This window comes from Lissotriton helveticus, chromosome 1_1 (genome assembly GCF_964261635.1).
Source record: "Lissotriton helveticus chromosome 1_1, aLisHel1.1, whole genome shotgun sequence".
Taxonomy (NCBI): domain Eukaryota; kingdom Metazoa; phylum Chordata; class Amphibia; order Caudata; family Salamandridae; genus Lissotriton; species Lissotriton helveticus.
In genome coordinates this window covers 801096109-801121777 of record NC_136057.1, presented here as the reverse complement: position 1 = coordinate 801121777, position 25669 = coordinate 801096109, and positions in this window count along the sequence as shown.

Below are 25669 nucleotides of genomic sequence, written 5' to 3'. Positions count from 1 at the left end.
GATTCAAGCAAGCCGGGCCGAAGAGGCTGAAATGCCAGAAACCGGTCCCCGGTAGCTTGTCTCCTTTCTGGTGAAGAATTGGCTTGGTAGTTTGGTCTGCCCTGTTCCCATGATGCACTGGGCCAGGGACAGACTAATTTGCATATAGCCAGGTTCTGAGCTGGGATGGGGCAGTGAGATAAATAACGGTGATGGATCAAGCCCTGATCTTTGGACTGGGTAAGAGTGGTCTGCTTAATTCAGACACTCTGTTCATCACCACCCCCTTTTCTGAATCGTTTTGGGCCACTATAGGTGTGGCAGGGTATACTCAGACATGAGTCCCTTTCTCACTGCTCCATCAGGATTCAAGCAAGCCGGGCCGAAGAGGCTGAAATGCCAGAAACCGGTCCCCGGTAGCTTGTCTCCTTTCTGGTGAAGAATTGGCTTGGTAGTTTGGTCTGCCCTGTTCCCATGATGCACTGGGCCAGGGACAGACTAATTTGCATATAGCCAGGTTCTGAGCTGGGATGGGGCAGTGAGATAAATAACGGTGATGGATCAAGCCCTGATCTTTGGACTGGGTAAGAGGGGTCTGCTTAATTCAGACACTCTGTTCATCACCACCCCCTTTTCTGAGATGTACTAAACAGAGCATGGCATGCAGCAATAGGCATACTGCTATGACTCGAGTGGAAGAAGTTTTGAATGCATCATAGACTATGGGCACTGATTTTAGACATGGACAGCTCTGAATGAACATATATTGGAAAATCACGCTCACATGAGGCAGTACATGTGATTCCTAACTCACCTTAATCAACTTGGGACTCTTTTGTTGTTTGAACTATGGTATCTTGCCAGAATGAAAACGGATCCCAACTGCCTATCATATTACAATACGTGTGATCTGAATGAGTTCTGCAATGAGAGGGGCCTGGCTGTGAAGAATGGGTCCACTAAGCAGGACCGTTGGTATGCACTGTCTGAGTTTCAGGTTGTACGCTGGTAACTGGCACCCCCAAAGGACCAAGAGGGTGATGGCCCTGAGAAGGATGATGAGGAGGAGGAGGAGGGAAATAACTTAGCAATGGCTCCAGAAGAAGGATGTGGGCCAACAGAGATTGGGTCCCCTGCTTGATCCCCTGCTGGAAGCAGTGTATCATCTCACAATCTGTCCCATGAAGAGCTAAAGGACAGACACAAATGCCCACAATTTAGATTTCCTGTACCATGAAGGGGAGGTCAGCAACCTACACTGGCCGTACTGTGGAGCGGGTAGCACCAGCATCAATTAAAAAATAAAGTGAATGGTCATTTACTTCTCCTTCCACATAAGGGCCTTTCTGGTCTACATTGTGAACTGCACTAAGCATGCAGTCCTCCTCTCCTCTCAGGCACGGTCCTTGTGCTTTACTCGGTCTTATAGTAATTCTGAGCGTTACTGTAAATTGTGGAAAGTAAGCACTTAGGGCCAGATGTGGGAAGGCCTTTACCGGTCGGTAACGGCCGAAAATCGGTATTTTTGTCCGTTACCGACCGGTATTTAGCTTTCGGCATGTAGGAGATCGAAAATCATCCGAAACGGTAAATTTACCGAATCGCTAAAGTTACCGAATCGGTAAAATACCGAATCGGAAATATTACAGAATCGGTAAATTTACCGAATCGCAAAGGTTTGCGAATCGGTAAATTTACCGATTCGGTAATATTTACCAAGTCGGTAAAGTTACCGAATCGGTAAATTACCGAATCGGTACATAAGAAGTGGTAAAAATGGATATTGAGATCTAGGGAAGCTCTGAAATACCGAATTTGCTTGAAATTCGGTATTTAAGAGTCGGTATTTACCATGGATTGGAATCAGGTGGTAAACAGGTGCAACCTATAAAAATTGACCCAAAATGCAATTGTTCTTGCACAATGGCGGCATTTTATGTGATTGCAAGACGGCTAAGGCTACAGGAGGAAGGGGAGAGGGAATGGCAGAGAGAGGAGCAGGTCTACAGACAGAGGATAACCCTGTTCATGCTCACAGAGGCAGAGATACTCCAGAGGTACAGGTTGGCCCCAGACACCATCACTGACCTCATCAGGGACCTCCACCCACTGTTGGATCACACTACCCCAAGGGCACACGCTATTCCTCCCCATGTGCAGGTGTTGTGCAGCCTACACCTGCTTGCCTCTGGGAGCTATCAGAGAGTGGTTGCTGCGGTAGGTGGGGTGACCCAGAGCAGCCTGTCAAGGTTTTTCCACAAATTCCTTGACGCAATGTTACAGAGGATGGAGCATTACATATAATTTCCTGCAACCCATGCTGAACTGGTCCAAACAAAATCAGACTTCTACCAGATGGCACGTTTCCCCAATATCATTGGCTGCATTGATGGCACGCACATTCCTCTTTGTCCCCCAGCTGCCACAGAATACATCTACAGGAATAGGAAGTCCACCCACACCATCAATGTGCAGGTGATCTGCAATGCAAAGTTCGCCATTACTGACCTTGTGGCAAAATTCCCTGGGAGTACCCATGACTCCTATATATTTCAGAACAGTGGCATCTATGCACGGCTGACTGCAGGGGAATTTGGTGAAGGATACCTCCTAGGTAAGACACAGTTGTGCGAACCCTATAAGACCTATTGCAGTAAGCAGTACAAGTATGCATGTGAATAATTAATACACATTTTCTTTTAGGAGACAGTGCATATGCCCTCCGCTCCTTCATACTCACCCCCTACCTCAACCCCTCAACACCCAGCCAAAGGAGATATAACCGGGCACACAAGAGCACACGCAATGTTGTTGAGAGAACATTTGGCATCTGGAAAAGCAGGTTCCGATGCTTGCACAAGAGTGGAGGTGCAAGGCAGTATACCCCCATCACCTGCTGCAAGACCATAGCTGCCTGTGCTATGTTGCACAATCTCGCTGTAAAGAGGGGTACTGGGGAGTTGTCAGACTATGAGGATCATGACGACGACAGAGCTGTGCCTGAAACACAACCTGCTGGAGTTTCAACACCAAGTGATGGCAGATACAGACGTGAGGAAATAACACGCAACTATTTCTGAGTGAGTGATGACACTGAAACCTATATTGAAAGCACAAGCTGTTGTTTAATTTTGTATATTTCCCGGTATGTCAAAGAACAAAAGTGCAACAGTAAGCATTACACAGCAATGCTCACAGTGAGCAAACACACACACACAGGTGTTGAATCCACCCACCATAGTTGTATATTGTCACTAGGCAGGTTGAAATGGCACAAATGTGCAACTTAAACTTTTTGAACCATGATTATATTGTCCAATGACAGTAGGCCATATTATCAACTGTTCATTTACGGCCACGCTTTGCACTAGCAGGTGTTTGTGGCTCAACCTGTTCACTGGGCGTTTGGCCTGTAGCCTCTCCCTGTCGCCTGCTGCTCCTCCTTGTCTCTACGACATGGGCGCTTGGCGTGCTGCTCCTACTGGTGCTACCTTCAGTGTCCGGCACATCAATGGCAGCAGTTTGTGCACTCTGGGCATTGAGTAGTGCCTCCAGCGCACCGGTCATTCCGGCTATGCCCCTAGTGAGCTGATTGCTGTTATTAGTCAGGACTTCCTGACTATTCATGCTACGTCTTCATAGCAGGGATGTGGCTGTTGCCAGGCGGTGTATGGATTTCTCAGTTCTCTCTGCACGCTGCTTGTCCCTGCGCCTGGAAGTAATTTCAGAGTCCAGTTTTGTGCACAGTTGCTGTATGCCTGTTGCCATGCTCCTGTTCACTTCCACCAGCTCTTTTATGCCCTTGCCAATTTCCTGCATGTTGATGTTGAGGTTTCTCATTTGTCTTTGACAGGCCATGATGCCCTTGCCCTGCATCCTCTGAATCCTGACCATGGATCCCTACAGGCCTTGGAAGACACTGGACCCCTCCCCACGTGCACCGACACTCCTTCCTTGTACTGTGCGCCTTCTAGTGGTACCTGGTACAGGCTCTGTGCTGGGCTGCAGTGTGACAGAGATGGCAGCTCCAGCCAAGTTGTGTGAGTCTTCACCCACCATTTCACCAGCAGCTGTCTCCATTTCCAGCAGTGGGGAAACAACATGCCTCCTGCTAGGGTGTGCAGCAGGTGTTTCTACCTCCAGGGATGCTGGCATTTCAGGTGATGATAGCAATAGTGGGGACTGTGTTGGTATTGGGGAGGCCGGCATTTCCTCACTGACGTCAGGTTCTTGGGAAGGTGCCTGCCCACTCGGAATACCTGTGTCCTGTGAAGCACTGGGACCTGGCTCTTGACTGTCATCCCTCTCGGGTGCCGTGCCTTCTGCCTCCTCAGACTGCCTTCTGGATGTGTGACCTGTGGACCTATGAGCACATATCAGCTGGGTGCAAATGTCTCACTGCCACTCCAATTAAACATATGTAATTGCACTTAGTACATGCTGCCTGCCCTTCATTATGTATGCATTCTGTTGAATAACTTGGTGGTTACACTGCTGTGTGACATGCTCTTTCATTAACTGACTACGTGTACCATGATGCATTGCTACAGTTTGGCACAGACACCCTGGGACTGGGGTAACTTAGCTGCAAGGGGTGAGGGATGGATGAGGGTGTGAAGGGGGATTGCTGTGCATGCATCTTACCTTTTTTTGCTGCAGCTTTCGCCGAACTGTCCACTTCTCCCAGTCCATGGACACTTTCATGCTCCAGGGTTGTGGCTACCATCTCCTCCAGGTCGGTGAGGGGGGTGCAGTGTTCTTTCCACCACCTGTTTGGGAAGCCTGTTTGTGGTGGTCAGCCAATTTTTTTTTTGTGAGGCTCCTTAGGTCATAGAACCGCTTTTTTAAATCTTCAGTGACTCTGGTGGTCACTCCCACTGCATTAACTTTCTCCAGGATTTCCAGCCAAATCTTCCTTTTTGCTGATTCTGGAACTGTTAAGGACTGCTTCCCAAAAAGTCTGTGGTGAACCTTAACCACCTCCTCAACAAGGACCTGTAGCTCCATGCTGCTGAATTTAAGCTTTCTTTTCCTTTCAGCCTGCTCTGTGTCCTTGCTGCTTGCCATGTTTTAATTTGAAAGTGCATAAACTCTGTCTGCTGCTGCTCCCAGTCTCTCTTCTCCAACTGCCTCTCCAGAACCTTCTAATTGCTTGCAGCTGCCTGTGTAGCCACTTCCTGCTAGGAAGGGGGAGGGTGGTTGCACCTGATTGGCTGTTGTGTTGAGTTTCACTTTTGCTTGCAGTCCGATTCGGATTCGGTAAATACCGATTCGGTAATTTCCGATTTTCCGATACAGAATTTTACCGATTCGGTAAAAAATACTGATTTTTCCCCTACATCTCATTTTTCGATTTTTGAATACCGAATCGGTAAAATTCGGTATTTAAGAATCGGTAAAATCAGATTACCTACATCTAGCCCTATATCACATAACGCTTTTGCTGAAATCTGAAATTGCTTTGAAATCCCTGCATAGTATTTTACATGGCTGTTGCATGACTGGGGCTGAAGCATTTTCCCATTGAATTGCTTTGGATTTTGGATGTTCTGCACGGAGGTCGGTAAGAATGAGACTATTGACTGTGTCATCCCATCCTGTGTTATCTGATTCATATTTTGCTGCATTTGGGGAACCATTTCCAAATCATTTAAAAATCTATTTGGATAAAAACTACATTCCTGTTCCAGTGACCATTTTCCCCGCAGATTTAATACAACATATTTTTTATTTGTGCATTGTTAACACCATTGCTCACATTAGCAGTATTAATCAATTGAAACAAAGCATACAAATCAACCTAAGTTACCTTTAAAATAGTCACAATTCTTTCTTTCTCTGTGTACCACTTTTCAGGCTACTCACTGAGCTTCACGAAATTATTTGTAAATGGGAAAATATTACATCTTGACCAAAGTTCACGTGCATATTCTCCTCTGCATTTCTCTCAACAGAAATCCCTTTTTAACAAGCACTTCACATTACTTACACTTACATTTTTATTTATTTATCTGTTTTTTGATTCATTCTTAGGAGCATACTTCCATTCATAGCTGTATCTTTACACACATTCCCTTTCTTTGTTCTTCTCCAATAACCCTTTAAGCTTATCTTGCAAGATTTTAATATCTTGTTTTTGTAATTCCCTTTCTGTCAGTATCTTTCTAAATGTTTGACAAATTTTCATTTTGTTCAAAACCACATTTAAGTTTTCTGCACTCTTCTCAAATGCATTATGTGCATGCTTTCCTGCTTAACTCAAAATGTTAATTTGTAGTTAATATATGTTTCAAATTTGTCACTGTAGTTTCTGTTTCTGTCATCTTTCCTAAATACCCAGCAAGTTTGAAAGTAATAATCTCAACCATTTTGGTCTCACTTTGTGAAGATCAACTAGCCTCCATCTCATCTCTCTTCATACTTGGCGCTCCTATCGCTTCCACCTGCACTTGCACATGAGCCTTGCATCATGGAGGTGGTCTCACTCCAATTAACAAATTATCCATAAACAAATCTTCTCCATCAGAGTAACTCTTGTTCTTTTCTGTCTCAGTCTTTTTCTCATTTATTTTTTCATTCTTGTCATCTTTCGTTTCCTCTTTGTCTGATTCACAGTGATTGCAGGAAAAGCACCCACAATTTCCAACACTTTCTGGTGCTGTGCCCTCTCTCACATCCAGCCAATTGGTGACAGCCTTAACCAATTGTTCTTTAATAATTTTCTTATGTGCTTTCTCATTCACCACATAGTTGCAGTCATTCAAGACATTGAACAAAGCAGGTGTGGGCTGTGGCTTCATCTCAAACATGACATGCCTCTAGATCTCAATCTATTTCACTTCACACATAATATTCACAGGATATTGTCATGTTTCATCATCAGCAGTAATTTGAAGCCATTTTTAAAGCCACAAGCACAGGTACATATCTGAGTTAAGGAGCATTTCATGGGCTTGGGCACCAACCGGGAGCAGGGTCTCTTCCCAACGGGTAGGAATCACTGACTTATTTTTCAAAAGTGTATCCATTTTAATCTCACCCTAACTTCACAAAACACAGAAGGGTCGATTACAATCCCTTTTGGAAGGGCTCCAAATCAGATTCGGGTTTGCTTAATCGGATTTGGTACCCTTCTTTCTGACTGCATCATGCTCAGTGCCCAAAGACCCATTGCAATGCCTGTAAACAGGTAGGGCTTTCCAAATCGGTTCCGAATGGCATTCAGACAGGTCACGTCTTTCATAGCCAAATTGTACAGCTCTATGGACTCGGTTTCCGAGCAAGAGATTACAAGAACTGATTCGGACAGCAGATCCAATTTGGTTTCTCCGGAACTAATTGGCTGCCAGAATCTGTCTTTGGGGACCCGTAGAAGCCCTCCCCTTCAGCCCTCAGTATCAGATCTGTGGGGGTACCCATGGGTCCCCTCTTTCCAACTATGCACAGTGTGGCAGGCACCATGTGTCTGCGACAGAATGCAAGGTTTTACCCAGCCACCCCTTTCTTCAATGGGAGCCTGTGTTCTCGTCCGAAACACAGGCTCCCATTGAAGTCAATGGGAGTCCGACTGAATCGTATCCGGAAGCATCCGGATACATCCAAATAGCTCGTTCGGACTCACCCAATCCAAGTCGTCCGGAAAGCAGTCCGGGACCAATTCGGTAGGAATGCTTTCCAAACGAGATTGTAATCGGCCCCATAGTACTGATATAGCCAGTAATAATGCAATTTCAAAAATGCAATACATAATGTTAATAACCAAAATAATAAAACCACTGCTTACCTACCAGGATATAGTACAGAAAATCAAACTCACCCACAGAAGGGGAAAGCACCTTGAGTGCTTTCAAGGACACAATGACTGGTGCTTAACCATGAGCAGTTTATCCTTAGAGTCAGCGTCAGCATGTCTGTCCTACTGCACAGGATAAACACCACTACTTATAATTAATTCTCATACGCAACTAGACTATTAAAATTTTCACAAATCTCTAACCTATAACCTGGCATTAACCACACGTCTTTACTCAGCAGACAACCTTATTGTTTTAAGATCTTAGCTTTACATCAATCTATAACACGTATACATCAAACCAAAATCCTTTGCACATAGATTATGTGAAATACAATACTACTTTATCAAATGCAAATTTTAAACATCTTTAGCAATACTTGTAACACAGTACAATGCAATGCTGTTTTCAATACATGCGCAAAACAAAATACTGCTGATATAACCACGCTGTGCAGCACATGAACAAATTATCACACGTCGCAAGATACCGATTTCTGGGCAAGAGAACTCATCACTCAAGACCCTATTAATACTCACCTAATTCAACTGTGAACAGCACAAGCGGGTACACAGGTATTAATTCAAACAATTCAAGGATTCTCTAACTTGTGACAATTTGTGGGGTAAAATATTTTCACTAGTTATGCAAGTTAAATAATTATGCAAACTATTTGACACAAATGCATGACTTACTCCACCAATTGATCAATTACAAGGTTTGAGATGCAGGGACGGGGCCTTGTGAGTTTTAATAGCCGATGATCCTGTTTAAATAAAAGAAACCTCTGCAGGACAAAAATCATAATGAAAATCATAAAGGTGTATCAAATTTAAGAATCCTTACATAAAGTAAAAATGACTCAGTAAGTCAAATTTAGATCCTCATCAATAATGCAACAAATAATGCAATTGTGACGGTAAATCAACATAAGGTCGACCTCAAAATTAGGTTAATAGCCAGATCTCAATTATAGTTCAGCAAGAGCACTATCATAGAATCTGCTCAAATAGTTTAAGTATCAAGTCAATAGCTGATAGTGCGTGGACTATTCTGTTGGAAAATGCAACATAGATCTAAGTAATAGATAGACTAATTTGGAATCTGCCTTTGTGGAAGTACGCAATAATCCTGCACATCTCGCAAAAAAGACACGTTTCAGAAAGTGAAGACACACACACTATATAGTGAGAATTCATATCCTAGGACTATACCAATAATTCTACATTTAGCTAAATCAATAGGTTTCCATGAAAATATGATACACCAAAAAAGAAACATTTATGAACTTGGCCTGGGTGGAGCTCGTGGAGTTCTGCTATGCAGAATTCCACGGAGTGGCCCAACAATTCTGTGACATTCTGTGGAATTCCGTGAGGTGGTGTAGCTGCTCAACACCCTCATTCACACTACTGTTTTTTACGCTCATTATCGTGATGTACAGTCTTGCACTCAAGATCACGTGCGAATGCCACTCTAGAAGAAAATCTGTTTGAGGTTGCATCCGGATGCAGCCGCTGTCATTGTCACTCTCTTGCGCTCACTGTCTTCACAACAAAGGTGCTGGATGTCGCAGGAGGAATGACCTAAAGGTGCACGAGTAGCTGGCAAGTCTTGCAAGCAGTCGACAAGTGGAGTTTGGGGGGGTGCCGACCACCGGGAGGTCCCCCCCCTGGGTTGTTTGGGAGGGCATGGGGGGGAGGGGATCAATATTAATTCTAGAACTTTCTGGTAGTTTTGTTTGGGCTGTTATTTAGTAGGTTTTAGTAGCCCTATCCCATAACCCCCTTTGATTTCTCTCCTCCGCCACCATTTTGGGTTTGGTGACCTGGTGGCTGGAGGCTCAAAAAGTTTTTGTCTCTGTGAGGAAATAATTTGTTAGTAGGCTCTTAAATGTATTATTATGTTTAGTGATTTTGTCAGTGACTTTGTTAGTTATGGAGGATCACCGCGTGTTAGAAGCTCTTCGACTTCTGTCCGAGGCTGGCCGCATGGATCTGGTGATCGGGTTCCCCCCGGCGCGCCCTTCGCGCCAGGCCTCGGCTGGTGTGGCGGCGATAGTGGCGGCCTGCTCGTCGCCCAAGAAGCGGCATTCTTCTGGGGTAAGTGAGCGGGGCCGCTCCCGGACTCGGAAGGCGGCCCCGGCGTCTAAGGCTGGGGAGGGGACTTCGGAGTTGTTGTCTGTGTCGCGCGACCCCCGGGTGCGGGAGCGGGGGTCGCGCCTTTAATTCAAGTGACCGGGCGCTCGTCTGGGAGCGCTGGGGGCCAGGCGGGCCCTGCCTTGATGGAGGTTTTCCTGGCGGCGGTTGGCGGCCGGGGGGGGCGTAAGAGGAGCGCGAAGCGCTCTTCATCTGCGACGGTTGGGGATCGGCGGGAGGGATGGTTGGAAGAGGCCCCACCGCGCAGCGCGCGTAGGGGCTCTATACAATTAGGGGAGGGGAGGAAGAATTTATGTGTAGGTGGGGAGACTGTTTCTGTCCAGCATTTGGCACCTGGGGGCTTACTTTTGGATCAGGCTTTAGTGGACGCTGTGAATGTGGCAGTTTATGAAGTACCTAATGATGAGTCAGGCCAGGCTCCTGTTAATATTGATGTTCATCATGAAGAAGGGGCATTTGGGGGGGGGGCGCGTTGGGTGCATAGCCCCTTGTTGTTTTCTGGCCCCCCCTCGGAGCATGAGGAGGCAGTGTCTGTGTTGGGGAGCTCGAGAGGGGAGGGGGAGTGGGCTCAAGTTGGGGAGGGGAGTGTTAGTGTGGGGGAAGTTGTGGAGGGGGGGTTGATAGGTCAGGGGCGGGTGGACAGGTTGTTGGTTGTTATGAGAATGTGGCATCAAGTGTTTTGGAAGGTGAGTTTGTGCAAGGGGCGCCTTGCGCCATTTCTCTGGTTGACTTTCCTGTGGGGCACAGTGAAGCTTTTCATGGGAGAGTTTTAGGTAGTGGTAGGGTTGTGAGGGAAGGTTTTATGGTTGGAGACAGGGGATCTTCTAGGCCCGGTTTGTATCAGAGAGGTATGAGACAGGTGCTTGGTGGGGAATCTACAGCAGCAAATTTTTCTGAGGCTTGGCATAATGTTTCGCATGTTGGTGCTCGGAATGTGGTTCCCGATTCATTTTCACAGCAGGGTAGTGGTCTTGGGTGGGGGGGTGGTTTTCCGGTTCGGGCGTCTTCAGAGGCTGTTTCTGGTGTTACTGTTGGTATGGTGGGCTCCCATTTGGAGTACCAGCCTGGTGGTGGAGAGCGTGTTGGAAGGGGGCACCTTATTGGGAGTAGGATGCAGAGAGAGAGTGGGGAACGGGGTTTAACTGGGAGTTATGCAGGTAGGGGGTTGTCGTCGGTAGTGGCGCTTACAGGAATGGTTTCGAGTGATGATGAGGATGTGGTGCGGGATTCCCCTGTGAGGAGGGCACCTTTGAGGAGTGTAGGTAGGGTTTTGTCTCTTGACAGATCGCAGGCGAGGTCGGCGGATCCAATTTTGCAGCACACTAGGTCTGGCACAGGTTTTGTTATGAGGGGCCCCAGCACACCAGTCCAAACCTTTTCTTTTCAGGTAGTGGATCAATGCCGCGGTCCAGACTCGGTAGGGCGTGGTCCAGTCCAATTGCGCCGAGGTGAAGCGAGGAGGGAGCCTAGCGCGGCGATCTCTATTCCACCGAGGGAGCCCGTCGTGGTCAGCACACGAAGGGACTGCGCACCCTCGCTGGCCCCAACGAATAGCAGGTATAGGTGGTCGGCCTTGCCGTCGGCTATGGAGCTACAGAGTCAGCACGGGGGAAGGTACAGGCGTGTACAGTCTGCTCCCCCTCCAGGAAGCCATTCTAGTTTATCTGCGGTTAATGTTTCTAATGACGGGTTAGGTAAGACCCGAGGTGTTGTGGCACACGAAAATTTGGGGCTTCTGGAGATGGAGCCGGTGATATTGGATTACGACGAGGATACTCCTGAGGAAGGAGAGCTTTGTGAAGGGGTGGAGGGGGAGTCCTCTCATGTGTCCCGTAGTGTTTTACAGGTGTCGTCATTTGCAGAAAAATCAAGGGAGAGACAAGAGCATGGCACATCCAGTAGGGTTCCTCGAGGAAGGACCAGGGTAGAATTCTCTGCGCCATGGAAGGAGGTGTCGGCGGCTATCCATTTAGAACCAGGTGAGAGAGCACTTACACAGGCCAAACCAAACATGGTGTCTGTGGGGACGGGAGTGGAGAAGGTCGGGGGTGGGGAGGGGAGATTGTTGAAAGGTAGATATGTAAAGGATGCAGGTGTGGGTACAGAGGCCAGTTTTGGTTCAGTTGACGGTAAGACTGAAAGTGGTACAAGTACGGATGTTATAGAGGGAGTTAAAGACCCTCTGCACAGTAAGGAGTTGAAAATTAAAAAACTGCCATATATGGGAGTGACAAAACCATTGGGTGCTCACCTTATGTTGACAACGAAAGAGCGTATTTGGAAGGGTGAGTATGTGGAGATTCTGAAGCTCCTCCACAGGGAAGGTAGGTCTAAAGAGGGCTCAAAGGAGGAGGAATATGAGCTAGCAAAACATCCTAAAGTACCACTGACAATTGAGAATTGGACTGCGGCTTTTCTCATTTACGCAAGCGTTTATTGTGAGAAATTTCCTGAGCGCAGCGTATCTATATTTAAATACATGGATGTGATTTGGAAAGCACAGCTAACTGGTGGTGGATACGCTTGGGCCCAGTATGATGAGGAATTCAGAGCTAGAATGGCATGGGACTCGGCAGCAAAGTGGGGTGAACTGGATACTGATTTATGGCAACATACGATGGGGGCCGCCTCTGGGGGCAAGACCATTTTCACGGCCAGTGGTCTTCCTTTAATTTATCAGCCCTTTCAAGGGAAGCCCACCCGGGGAGGGGTGGGGAGTGGTTCAGGCTCACACTCAGGAAATGGGGCTTGCTGGGATTTCAATAAAGGATTGTGCACTAGAGAGTATTGCAAATATAAGCATGAGTGCTCGGGCTGTGGAAGGCGACACCCTTTGTCTAAGTGCTGGGGGCCCAGGCCGGGAGGGGCTCAACAGGGGAATCAAGCAGGTTCAAGTACAGCAGGGTCGTCACAACAGTTTAGAGAGGGACGGGGAGGTAGGGGCGCGCAGGTTTCTGGGCCAAAGGGCTCATACACCAGTTAGGTTTCCTCAGTTACAACAGGCCCTTCAGGATTATGAGAACGCAGCAGTTAAGCAGAAGTTATTGGAGGGCTTTCAATTTGGTTTTCGTTTAGGTTATTTGGGGCCAAGGGAGAGGCGATGGGCGGACAACTTAAAGTCAGCTTTCAAACATAAGGCAGTGGTGCGAGAGAAATTGCTTAAAGAAGTGCGTGAAGGTCGGATGGCAGGCCCTTTTCATGACTGGCCGATCCAGAATTTGATTGTGTCACCAATTGGTGTGGCCCCTAAAAAGGAGCAGGGACAGTTTAGACTTATCCAGCATTTATCGTGGCCGGAGGGCTCCTCTGTGAATGATTTCATTGATGAGGAAGCTGCTTCGGTGTCATATTCCTCAGTTGACGTGGCCATGTCACTTGTTGTGACCGCGGGCGCAGCTGCAGAGATGGCTAAGTGCGATATTAAGTCTGCTTTCCGGCTGCTTCCAGTCCATCCAGATGATTGGTATCCTCTGGGTATCCATTTTGAAGGTAAATGGTACGTGGACAAAGAATTGCCGATGGGCTGTTCCATGTCCTGTGCTCTTTTTGAATGTTTCAGCACGTTTTTACAGTGGCATTTCTCACTCCAATCCGGTCACCCCCTGGTTACACATTACCTAGATGATTTCATTTTTGTGGGTTACCCGGGCTCCGCGGAGTGCCAGGCAGCTCTGGACACGTTTCATGGGCTCATGGAGGAACTAGGTGTGCCCTTGGCTCCTGAGAAGACTGTGGGCCCTGCCACAGTATTGTCATTTCTAGGCATTGAAATAGATTCTGTAACAATGCAGGCTCGTCTGCCAGAAGATAAGAAGGCGAAAATGCTGGAACTGTTGAATGGTATGTTGTTGAAGCAGAAGGTACAGGTGAAAGAAATTCAAGTGTTGTTGGGGCACCTTAATTTTGCATGCAGAGTGGTAAGAGCGGGACGGACTTTTTGTCGAAGGTTGGGCAGGGCTCTAGCTGGCAGACACTTGCCTCACCATCGTGTGCGGCTGTCGGCAGGGGTCAAAGAGGATCTGAGAATGTGGAAAGTTTTCCTTGCCTCTTTTCATGGTGTGCCTTTGGTTAGAGACATGGATTTTCAGTGGGATGTCCAGATGTTTTATGATGCTGCGGGCAGTGAAGGTTTTGGCCTTTATTGGAATGGGAGATGGTGTGCAGAGAGATGGCCTGAAGAATGGTTGAATGGTGGCAGGAGTATAACATTTCTGGAGCTTTTCCCTTTGCTGGTGGCTTTGTCTTTGTGGGGTTTGGATTTGGCACACAAGAAGGTACTTTTCCGTGTGGACAACATGGCAGTAGTGGACATTGTCAACCGGCAGTCAGCCAGAGATGAGCAGGTTCTGAAGCTCATGCGGGTCTTTGTGTTAGGTTGTTTGAAGCATGATATTGCATTTCGAGCCTTACACATTCCTGGTGTGGACAATGACATAGCGGATGCTTTGTCTCGTTCACAGTGGGGGAGATTCCGTGCATTGGCCAGGGAGGCGGACAGATCACCGACCAAGATGCCGACTCATCTGTGGCAAGTAGGCAACAGCGGGTATTACAACTGGTGGTAGGTTCTTTATCGCTGTCTACGCGTTCGGCTTATTCATTGGCCTGGAAGGAATTTTTGGAGTCAGGGGCGTCTAGGCGTGAGGAGTTGTGGCGCCGTTCAGAAGATGTGATCCAATTTATTTTACACCTTATGGATAAAGGCTTGTCTAGAGTAACCATTGCAGGCAAGCTAGCAGGGATATCCTTCATGGGTAAACTTTTTTGGGGATATTCCCCTTCAGCTGGTGAGACTGGTAAGCGAATGCTGGAGGGTTGGGTCAGGGAACGGGGAGGTTCCACAATGTCTAGAGCTGCTTTGTCCTGGCAGACATTGGCACGGGTATTAGCTGCCCTGCCTTCTGTTTGTAGCGAGGATTTTGAATCTTGTTTGTTTTCCATGTTAATGGCATTCATGTTTTTTGGAGCTTTTCGTGTTTCAGAATTGTTGGGGTCTAAGGATAGAAGGGGCATCTGTTGGAGGGATGTTTTTTGCTCTGAAGAGGGTGTTCATGTGTGGCTTTCGTCTTCCAAGACTGATCAACGGAAGGTGGGCAAAGGAGTGTGGTTGGAAGCTCGTTATCCCAAGATTACATGTCTGTTGCGATTGGCTCGGCGCTGGTGCACTTTATCAAGGGGTTCTGACAGTGATCTGGTTTTTCAGCACATTAATAAAGCTCCGGTTACGGCATACCAACCGCGCATGGTTTTGCGTAAAGCGCTGAAGCATATTGGTTTGGATGGGGACAGCTTTGGAACACACTCTTTTCGTATTGGTGCGGCAACAGAGGCGCATAATAGGGGATGGTCTGATGGGGACATCATGAAGTTGGGCCGTTGGTCATCTAAGTGCTTTCGGCGTTATGTGCGGGGAACTGCGGGGGAGGCGCATGCGTCATCCTCTTTTACTTGAGCATTAACTTTTTTCTTTTTTGCAGGTTCTGTGGCGGGGCCTCGCTCCCAAGCGATGACGGTGTGGATTGTGGGCCATTCTTTCGTCAAGTGGGCCCGTGTACAGGCTGCCCAAAGTTATTTCGGAGAAATGTTGGGATTTAACGATAAAATGTTTAATATTGTCTTGTAGTTGGTGGTAAATACAGAATCCTTAAATGAAAAATGCACTCACTTGAGTGCTCCCTACATTAAGGATTCGGTAAATTACCGAATCGGTATTTAAGAATTTGGTAATTTACCGATTCCTTAAATTACCGAATCCGTAAACATGCCTCCTACATCTCAAATGCCCAATACCGGTCGGTAACGGATGAAATTCGATAATTTCGGCCATTACCGACCGGTATTGGGCTACCTACATCTGGCCCTTAATGTTCACATGTCCCTACAGTGACAAGTCCCTAAAAGCTGTTTTCCGTGACGCAGGCCTAGCTGTCCTGTGTAGAAAACTAGAGTATAGACTAAAATACCAATGCTGTATCTTTGGAAAGGGACCAGCTAGAAAAATAATGAAAACACTATTTTTAAAAGTTATGACAAATCCAATTCAATGGTAAAGTCAGGGTTGTATTAAATATTAAGGAAAAGTAACTTTTACAATGTTACTCCTCATCTGCCTGAACTGTCAAAAGACTAATTATTATAAGTCTCTGCCAGCTCTCAGCCTAAGCTCAGCCTTAAACAGGTGTGGAAAAGTTGTATATTGTCTTCCAGAAGCAAACAAGGGGCTGACCGGAATGCACATAGATGATTCCTCTGAACTCCACAGAATATACTGGGTGGAGACTCTAGGCATCATTTTAACACCACAATGTGAGATCCTGCTTGACAGTCCTGTGGAGTCACATGTAACACTTGGAGCACTCATGAAAGGGAGTTAACAGGATACCAAGGCAATTCTTGTGTACCCACTACCTGGTTGCTGGAGGATCCTGCTTTTGTCCTACCAGACTCATGTTGACAAAAAGCCAAGAAGGCCACACTCCAGGTCAAGACTCCGTTTTCTGCCTGGTCATTAGCAGATCAACCGTTGATGCGGATGATGTCTGTCCTTAACTTTCTAAGAACTAGTGAAGGTGTCAGGTCATCCAGACACATCTCATCAATAAATACACCTAATGTGACATCAGCCTGGAGCAAGCATCTAGCTATCTATATTTCAAGGTCAGCTAACAATAATAACATAAACCATGTAGTCTGAATTGACATGTGTTTACCATATCTGTTTATACTCATGTGTCTAAGATTAACATATGTTGATGCACACAGGCTGGTATACAGTCAAAATATCGAGTTTTTAATATCGAATTGTATTAATATCGATAAAAAAAATATAGAAAGGACACAATATCGACTGGACAGAATGTAGACTACAAAAATATTGAATAGGATAGCATTAATATCGAATCAAAAATATAGAATGGACATAATATCGAATGGACAGAAAATAGACTACAAAAATATAGACTGGACAGAATATAGACTACAAAAATATCGAATTTGAGGTAAGTAAGTTAATATCCTTTTTTAAAGTGTATTTTATGTTAGTATATGTTTGAAAAGTGTATATTTATTTTATTATTTATATTAATTAATTATTTTGATGGTATTTAATTTTTGCGTAATATAATTCTGCAGCGGGTTGTGGGTTTATAGGGGATTAGGGTGGGAAATAATTTAGTTATAATTAATTAAATATGTTAATTTATTTATTGGTATTTATTTTGAATTAATTGTTAATTAATTATTAATTGGTAATTAATTAAAATATAATTGGTAATTAATTTTAATTAATAGATTAATTGATAAATGTGTTAATTTTAGTAATTTATTTTCTGTAGCGGGTTGGGGGTTTATAGGGGAATAGGGTGGGAAGTTATTTAATTATAAATAATTGAATATGTTAATTTATTTATTTGTATTTATTTTGAATTAATTGTTAATCAATTATTAATTGGTAATTAATTAAAATATAATGGGTAATTAATTTTAATTCATTTATTAATTGATAATTATGTTAATTTTATTAATTTATTTTCTGTAGTGGGTTGTGGGTTTATAGGGGAATAGGGTGTGGAGTAATTTAATTGTAAGTAATTCTATTTTTAAATTCTTTTTTATCTAATTTTTAATTCTTTTTTAATTGTTAATTAATTTATTGTTAATTGGTAAATAATTTGTAGGTAATTATTTTTATCAATTAATTTTTATTTTTATTTTTAATTGATTAATTAATATATTATATAAAAGTGTTAATTATTTTATTTTAATTAATTTGTAATTGGTATAAATATTTATTGTATTTTCATTTATATATGAAGTATTTACTTTCCCTACTGTTGCACTCACTGGAGTGGGAATAGTAATTTTTACCCTCCTGCTATCCAACGCTTTCCCTACTGTTGCACTCACTGGAGTGGGAATAGTAATTTTTACCCCTACGCTATCCAACGCTTTCCCTACTGTTGCACTCTCTGGAGTGGGAATAGTAATTTTTACCCCTACGCTATCCAACGCTTTCCCTACTGTTGCACTCTCTGGAGTTGGATTAGTAATTTTTACCCCTACGCTATCCAGCGCTTTCCCTACTGTTGCACTCTCTGGAGTTGGAATTGTAATTTTTACCCCTACGCTATCCAACGCTTTCCCTACTGTTGCACTCTCTGGAGTGGGAATAGTAATTTTTTCCCCTAAACTATCCAACGCTTTCCCTACTGTTGCACGCTCTGGAGTGGGAATAGTAATTTTTACCCCCACGCTATCCAACGCTTTCCCTACTGTTGCACTCTCTGGAGTGGGAATAGTAATTTTTACCCCTATGCTATCCAGCTCTTTCCCTACTGTTGCACTCTCTAGAGTTGGAATTGTAATTTTTACCCCTACGCTATCCAGCGCTTTCCCTACTGTTGCACTCTCTGGAGTTGGAATAGTAATTTTTACCCCTACGCTATCCAACGCTTTCTCTACTGTTGCACTCTCTGGAGTTGGAATTGTAATTTTTACCCCTACGCTATCCAACGCTTTCCCTACTGTTGCACTCTCTGGAGTGGGAATAGTAATTTTTACCCCTACGCTATCCAACGCTTTCCCTACTGTTGCACTCTCTGGAGTTGGATTAGTAATTTTTACCCCTACGCTATCCAGCGCTTTCCCTACTGTTGCACTCTCTGGAGTTGGAATTGTAATTTTTACCCCTACGCTATCCAACGCTTTCCCTACTGTTGCACTCTCTGGAGTGGGAATAGTAATTTTTACCCCTAAACTATCCAACGCTTTCCCTACTGTTGCACGCTCTGGAGTGGGAATAGTAATTTTTACCCCTACGCTATCCAACGCTTTCCCTACTGTTGCACTCTCTGGAGTGGGAATAGTAATTTTTACCCCTATGCTATCCAGCTCTTTCCCTACTGTTGCACTCTCTGGAGTTGGAATTGTAATTTTTACCCCTATGCTATCCAGCGCTTTCCCTACTGTTGCACTCTCTGGAGTTGGAATAGTAATTTTTACCCCTACGCTATCCAACGCTTTCTCTACTGTTGCACTCTCTGGAGTGGGAATAGTAATTTTTACCCCTACGCTATCCAACGCTTTCCCTACTGTTGCACTCACTGGAGTGGTAATAGTAAATTTCACCCTTTCCGCTATCCTACGGTAAAAATATTGTAATTTTTTTAATAATATATATATATTCACTGAAAAAAACATAGGTTATACACCATATATAGTTAGGAATTAGCATTTACAAAACCTTATTTTACTCACACAAAACCATTGAAATTCGCATATATAGTTTGTTGCACTAACTATATATCGCGCACCCGCAATCCACTGCTGATCATGTCACATATTACATCATTCATGACATGGTCAGTGACATCACTGATGACATCACTGATGACATCTCAAATGACATCACTGATGACATCACTGATGACATCTCAAATGACATCACTGATTACATCACTGATGACATCTCATTTGACATTACTGATCACATCACTGATGACATCATTCATGTGATAATACGATGAACCTCTTCAGACTCTAATGTAACCTTAGATACACTCAGTGTAAACAGACACTCACAGACTGTCACTCATCCATGGAGTTACACACACACCTAGTCAGTCATGCAAAGAATCAATCACACCTCCATTTTCTCAACTATACAGTTATACACACCTTACTTATTCAAACATATACTAACACATATTTACTCTCTTATACAATCCCAGATACAAGTTCACAATGATCCATACAGCCACTCACACATTCACTGGCTCTTATGCACAGTTATTTATATATGTCAACTCTCAAATGTACTGTGTTTTACATATGTACTTACTTTGACATGTAGCACTGAGATATCCATTCACTCACCAATACACTCATGCACACAGTCAACCGCCCATGTAGCTGTTTCCACATGCACTCTTGAACTCATACATCTAGTGAATCAACTGCTCACACATTAATGCACAGAGTCATACACCACCCAGCCACCCACACACACACTCAGTCTCCCATACAAATACTTGGGCAACCAATCAATAACCAATATAGTTACTCATATAGCTACTGATCAACACATGCAGCAGTTTACAGAACAACAGATGATGCACAAATTAAGACAGTTTAGTCACTAACCCATGCACTCAGTGAGACACATTTAATCACTTACTCATACAGTCAGTCATGCACCTACTAAATACTTCATCCAGACACTTATAAATCCACTCATTCTTCAATATGTAAGACATATTTTAACTTTACAGAAACATACAGTCACTGGATGTTGTCATCAGTGATGTCATCAGTGATGTCATTTGAGATGTCATCAGTGATGTCATCAGTGATGTCATTTGAGATGTCATCAGTGATGTCATCAGTGATGTCACTGACCATGTCATGAATGATGTAATATGTGACATGATCAGCAGTGGATTGCGGGTGCACGATATATAGTTAGTGCAACTAACTATATATGCGAATTTCAATAGTTTTGTGTGAGTAAAATAAGGTTTTGTAAATGCTAATTCCTAACTATATATGGTGTATAACCTATGATTTTTCAGTGAATTTTCAAGGTTTTGTAAATGCTAATTCCTAACTATATATGGTCTATAACCTATGGTTTTTTCAGTGAATTTCAATGGTTTTTTAATAGCAAATATCAAAAGCTTTAAAATGTATTCTTCTTTAAATTGAACAATATATTTTATATGTTTTTAATACAATTTTTTTATGTATATATATGTTTTTGTTTTTTTTTTGTTTCGCTACCGGTCCGCGCACCGGGTAGCTTCCCGTTAGCTCAATTTGGTGCCGCGACCCGGTCCGCGAACCGGTAAACGTTCTGTTTGCGCAACTGCCGCGTTAGAAAACAACATCGTGACGCATCGCGTAAGGGCGACGTATCGCGTTGTCGCGTAATGCGTCTTATGACGCGCCACGTTAGCGCACCCGGAAGTGCTCCAGTGCGCGAACCGAGGCGCGAAGCGCAGCGCCCCGGAAGCGATCCGGGGCGCGGCGCGGAACGCGTATCATAAGCGTAACAGGTCATGTGACTTGTTAATAAAACTTTTCATTGGTTCATTTCACTTTTGGTTTCCTAATGATGTAAGGCTAGGTCATGTGACCTAAATATAACACTTTTCATTGGTTTAGAACATTTTTTTTCCCAAATGATGAAAGACCCCACCTTTTTTCTCACTCTGACTTTCAACTTTGTGAGAGGAAGACCTATTTTGATTGATAAGAAATGGCTTCATTAGTAGCTGCAGCTGGTGCACCCCCACCACCACCACCACCTCCTAGGAAGAGAGGACCACCTCCTCAGGTCATCCTTAATGAAGAGGAGGAAGAAGAGGAAGAAGAGGAAGAGGAGCAAGGGAGGAGACAGTTTTTGCGTGAGGAGCCAAGGAGGTCCCATGTAAAGGATAGTTACATCTGGCAATTCTTTACATTTCCCCGGGGCCAAAAAAAAGTAAATGCCCGGTACGTCACATGTCTCATCTGTGACAAATCTCTGTCCAGAGGGACTGATAAGAAGTACAGCTATGGTAATTACACCATGCATCGGCACATGGAGAGGTGGCACCCTATAAATTATAGTGCTGTGCAGGTACGTGACCTGCAGAAAAACCCCCCTCCTGTGGCCAGTACATCAACAGAAGAGGCAGTGACGGGACCAGAGGCGAGGGAGATGGTCCCAAACATTCAGATGAAGTTCGGGGTCGTGAAGCAAGTGTGCATTTTTTGTGGCAAATTATTTTGCTATAGGTAGAGTAGCATCACTTTAATTAACAGAGCTATTGACAATCATAAATGTCCAAAACGCCCCAGAAACTAAATTATCTTTTTTTTTTGTTGCTCCTGTTGAGCCCTTTATAACGAATGGTTTTCGTTTCCCCCCCCAAAAAACAAAAAAAATATAAAACCGTTCAAAAAATACAAAAAAGTAAAAAAATTGTTCAGAAAAATAAAAAAATATATAAAACAACAAAAACAATAAAAAAAAGTTCTTTTCAGAACTACCTCCCATTTATGAAAAATTGCTAGAATGTTTAGCACTCTGGCAACCTCTATTTCTTTTGATTCGCTTCCCGGTTCGCTACCCGGTTCGCGAACCGGAAGCGAAACAAAAAAAAAAAGGAAGAGTGAGTATAAGGGAAGAAAACAGAGAGTAATGTGAAAATAAAGACAGCTAGAGGGAGTAACACAGAGATACTATTTAATATATCTATTTACCAAAGAAAAGATGTAAGAGTGTATAATTGAGAAAAACAACATAGATAAGGAAGTGAAAGAAAAAAGGGGGGTAGAAGAATAATAAACAAGAGTTTCTTAGAGAATGTGAGTGAATGTTCAAATTAAGAAGAAAAACAGTAAAGGATGTGGAATGAGAGGTAGGGATAGAACCGGAGTGAAAGAACAACCCTGAGGGAAAGTGTTAAGAAAACAGTGAGCGAAAGTAAATAGGAATAAAACAAGATGTATGACAGTGACTAAGGTTAAAACATGTGGAATAACAGAGAGAAAAAACAGAAAGCAGAAAAGAAGAAGTGACAGAAAAGGAATAATTGAAACAGCAAAGAAATGTAAATAACATAGTGTGCTTGAACTACAGGGAGAAAGCATAATGAAGAAGTAGTGAAAGAGTGATGAGTGAGAGCCAGTGACAGTAATAGAGACGGAGTGAGTGAACAGGAGTGAGGAACTATGAGAACAGAGGGACTGAGAAAAGGAGTGGAAGGAGTAGAGTAAGTAAGTAATAGAAAAAGGAATGAGGGAAGTAGCAAAGGCAGGAAACTGAGGGTTAAAGAAATGAAGCAGTGGAACTAATAGAAGTTAAATGTGATAGAAATGTAACGAAAAGAGTACAAAACACTTACCTTATAATTGTTGTTAACTTAGTCACTTGTTATTTTTATACTTTCAATCTGTGAAAGAAAGAACAAAAATTTGAAAAATATTAAAACATGTATTTAAAAATTAGAAAAGACAAGGGAAAAGATTGAAAATCATCCAATTTTACAAAGAAATAAAGTTAGAGATAAACATGCAGAAAAAAAGAGAAAGAAACGGTGATAGACAGTCAGAGACAAAAAGAAATTGTAATTCAGTAAATTACTAATAGAAATAAAAGGAAGATACTTTCAGTGACAGAAAAGAAGGATAGAAGAGAAAACTAAATTGAAGTTGTGTAAGCTACTAAAAGAAAGTGAGTAAGGTAAACTATATAAGGAAAGGGTGAATAAGGAAAAGAGAGTGAGGGAGAGAGGAGACAGAGGAAGTGAAGGAAAGAGTGTCAGATACAGACTGAGTGAGGCAACAAAGAAAGATAAATGATTGAGGGTGAGTTATACTAACTGATTGCACCAAAAAAGGAGAACCCAAAAATATTTATTTAGAAAACAAAGGGAGGAAAGATGGAAAAGACAAGCGAAGCAGAAGGTTTAAAAGCTGGAAAATGGTGCAAGGGAGAAAAGAAAAAAGGAGAGTTGGAATAGGGAAACAAAGGTTGAAAGATAAGTTGAGTTAGAGAACAAGGGTGAAAGAGAATAAAACAAAAGGCAATGTGAGTATGTAAAGAGGATTGATAGAAGGTAGTAAAAGACGAGTGAGCATGAGACAAGATGAGTACAAATTAAAATTCACTATACAAAGTACAGAATTAATTATACATGTTAAATGGTTTATTTTTGCTGTTCTCAGAATATATCAAATTTCACTAAAAACAGTGAGTTGAAGGTATTCATCATATAACAGCAGGGAAAAAAAAACACAATCAAAATGATTGTGTTTAAAAAAACCATAAAACATAACCAATCAGAAATCAGAACTCCTCAAAAGTAACTTACTTTCCATGACGTCGAAGGATGTTCTATGAACAGCTTATACTCTGTTGTGCTGTTATTATTTTCTGCCCGCCACTTTCTGAAAGAAAAGCTCCATCGTTTTGACAAATATGTAACATACAATAAATGACTTCTCGCTCTCTACCGCACTTCTCCTCAAGGCCAAATAGTGTAAGAGCCATTTATAACTCTTGGAATTCTTCTAAGCAAATCCCGTCATTTTCTTTTTCCACAACTTTCAGAAAGAAAACGTTCAAGATCACTTTCACAATCCTGTACTAGTAATATCTCACCCTTCTTGCTCACTCATGTTCCACATTTCCTATGACACTGATACTGCTTACTATGAGGCACATTACACTACCTCTATGACTACTACAATTATTTAATTCTCTTGATCACTGTTAATCACAAAGCAATTTAAAACAGTACATAAAATTATATCAATTCCTAGAATCATTATAGGCCAGTTACCTACCCTAAATTCTCTCGTCTGAAAACACAAAGTAAGAATATTTTAAGTCAAAAGGCAACATTGTTTCATAGTCAAATGGGAATCATTTCCGAAACACCAGCTTTTTTTACATTTTAAATATGCTGTGTAATAAGCGGATGTTGTCAAAGGACAATCATGTCATATAATAGCTGCAGTTACAAATGTTCTTCCTAAAATCAACGACTGTGTAGCCACAACATTTGTAATTAAAGTTGGAAACTTACTTTCATCAGGTTTATATAGTTGGAATTTTAAAATGACATTATAACCAAAAGTTTGTACAAATAATGTGGACAACATTGCAGACTTACATTACCTCTACTCCATGTTTTGATTGGCTGCTTGAATTAGCTTATTAAAAGAAACAGTTTTTCTGAACTCATTCAAAGGGCAGTTATTTTTCCATGACATCAAGTGTTATGGTAAGACCACCGTTTGCTTTGGGAAATACTCTGTTGTCCTTTAACTAATCCGTGCCCACCACTTTCTGTAAGAAAACCTTCTTTTTTTTCAGGAACTACTTAAAACTCAAAAATAACTTTTCACTCTGTACTACACTTATCCTCAAGGCCAAAGTGTAGGAGCCATTAGAACCTCTTGAAATTCCTCAGAACAAATCCCGAGATTCTTTCCCTAAAATTTTGGTTGTAAAAACAAGAGGTAAGAATTTTTAAGGTCAAAAGGCAATTTTTTTTTTTAAAGTTAAAACAGAATCATTGCAGAATGACCAGCCGTTTCTAGACTTCAAATAAGCTGTGTAATGTCCTGATGTGGTTGAAGGACCGTCATGATATATAATTGCTGCAGTTACAAAAGTCCTTCCAGATATTGACAACTGCGAAGCCACAACATTTTTAATTAAAGTTGTCAATTTTGTTCCATCAGGCCTACATCGTTGGAACATTAAAATGACATACTGGCCATATCTACGTGTAAATAATGTGGACAGCATTGCAGACTTACATTGGCTACACTCCATGTTGTGATCGGCTGCTTTTACTAGCTTATTAAAGGACACTGATTTACTGTCTGGCAAAGTTAAATATATAAATCTTTCTGCGTCTACACTAGTAGTACTTGATACCCTACAGTTCTCGCAGTCATGCTGCCATTTATAAGAAAGGCCAAACAGATGATCTACATCTACACCTTCATCTTGCAATACATCAGGCATATACATTAAAAACTCCTGACAATCTTGCTGAATATTTTGAGAGAATTGCGTTTGACCTGAACATTTGTCTAACAGATTTCGAATTTCAGACACACTTTCTATTTTTGTTCTATCAGTGCTACATTTCTCTAACACAGAATTCAATAAACAGCAAAAACTTTGATCTGAATTGATCACAATCTCTTCTTTTAAAGTTTCTAGAGAAAAGACAACAT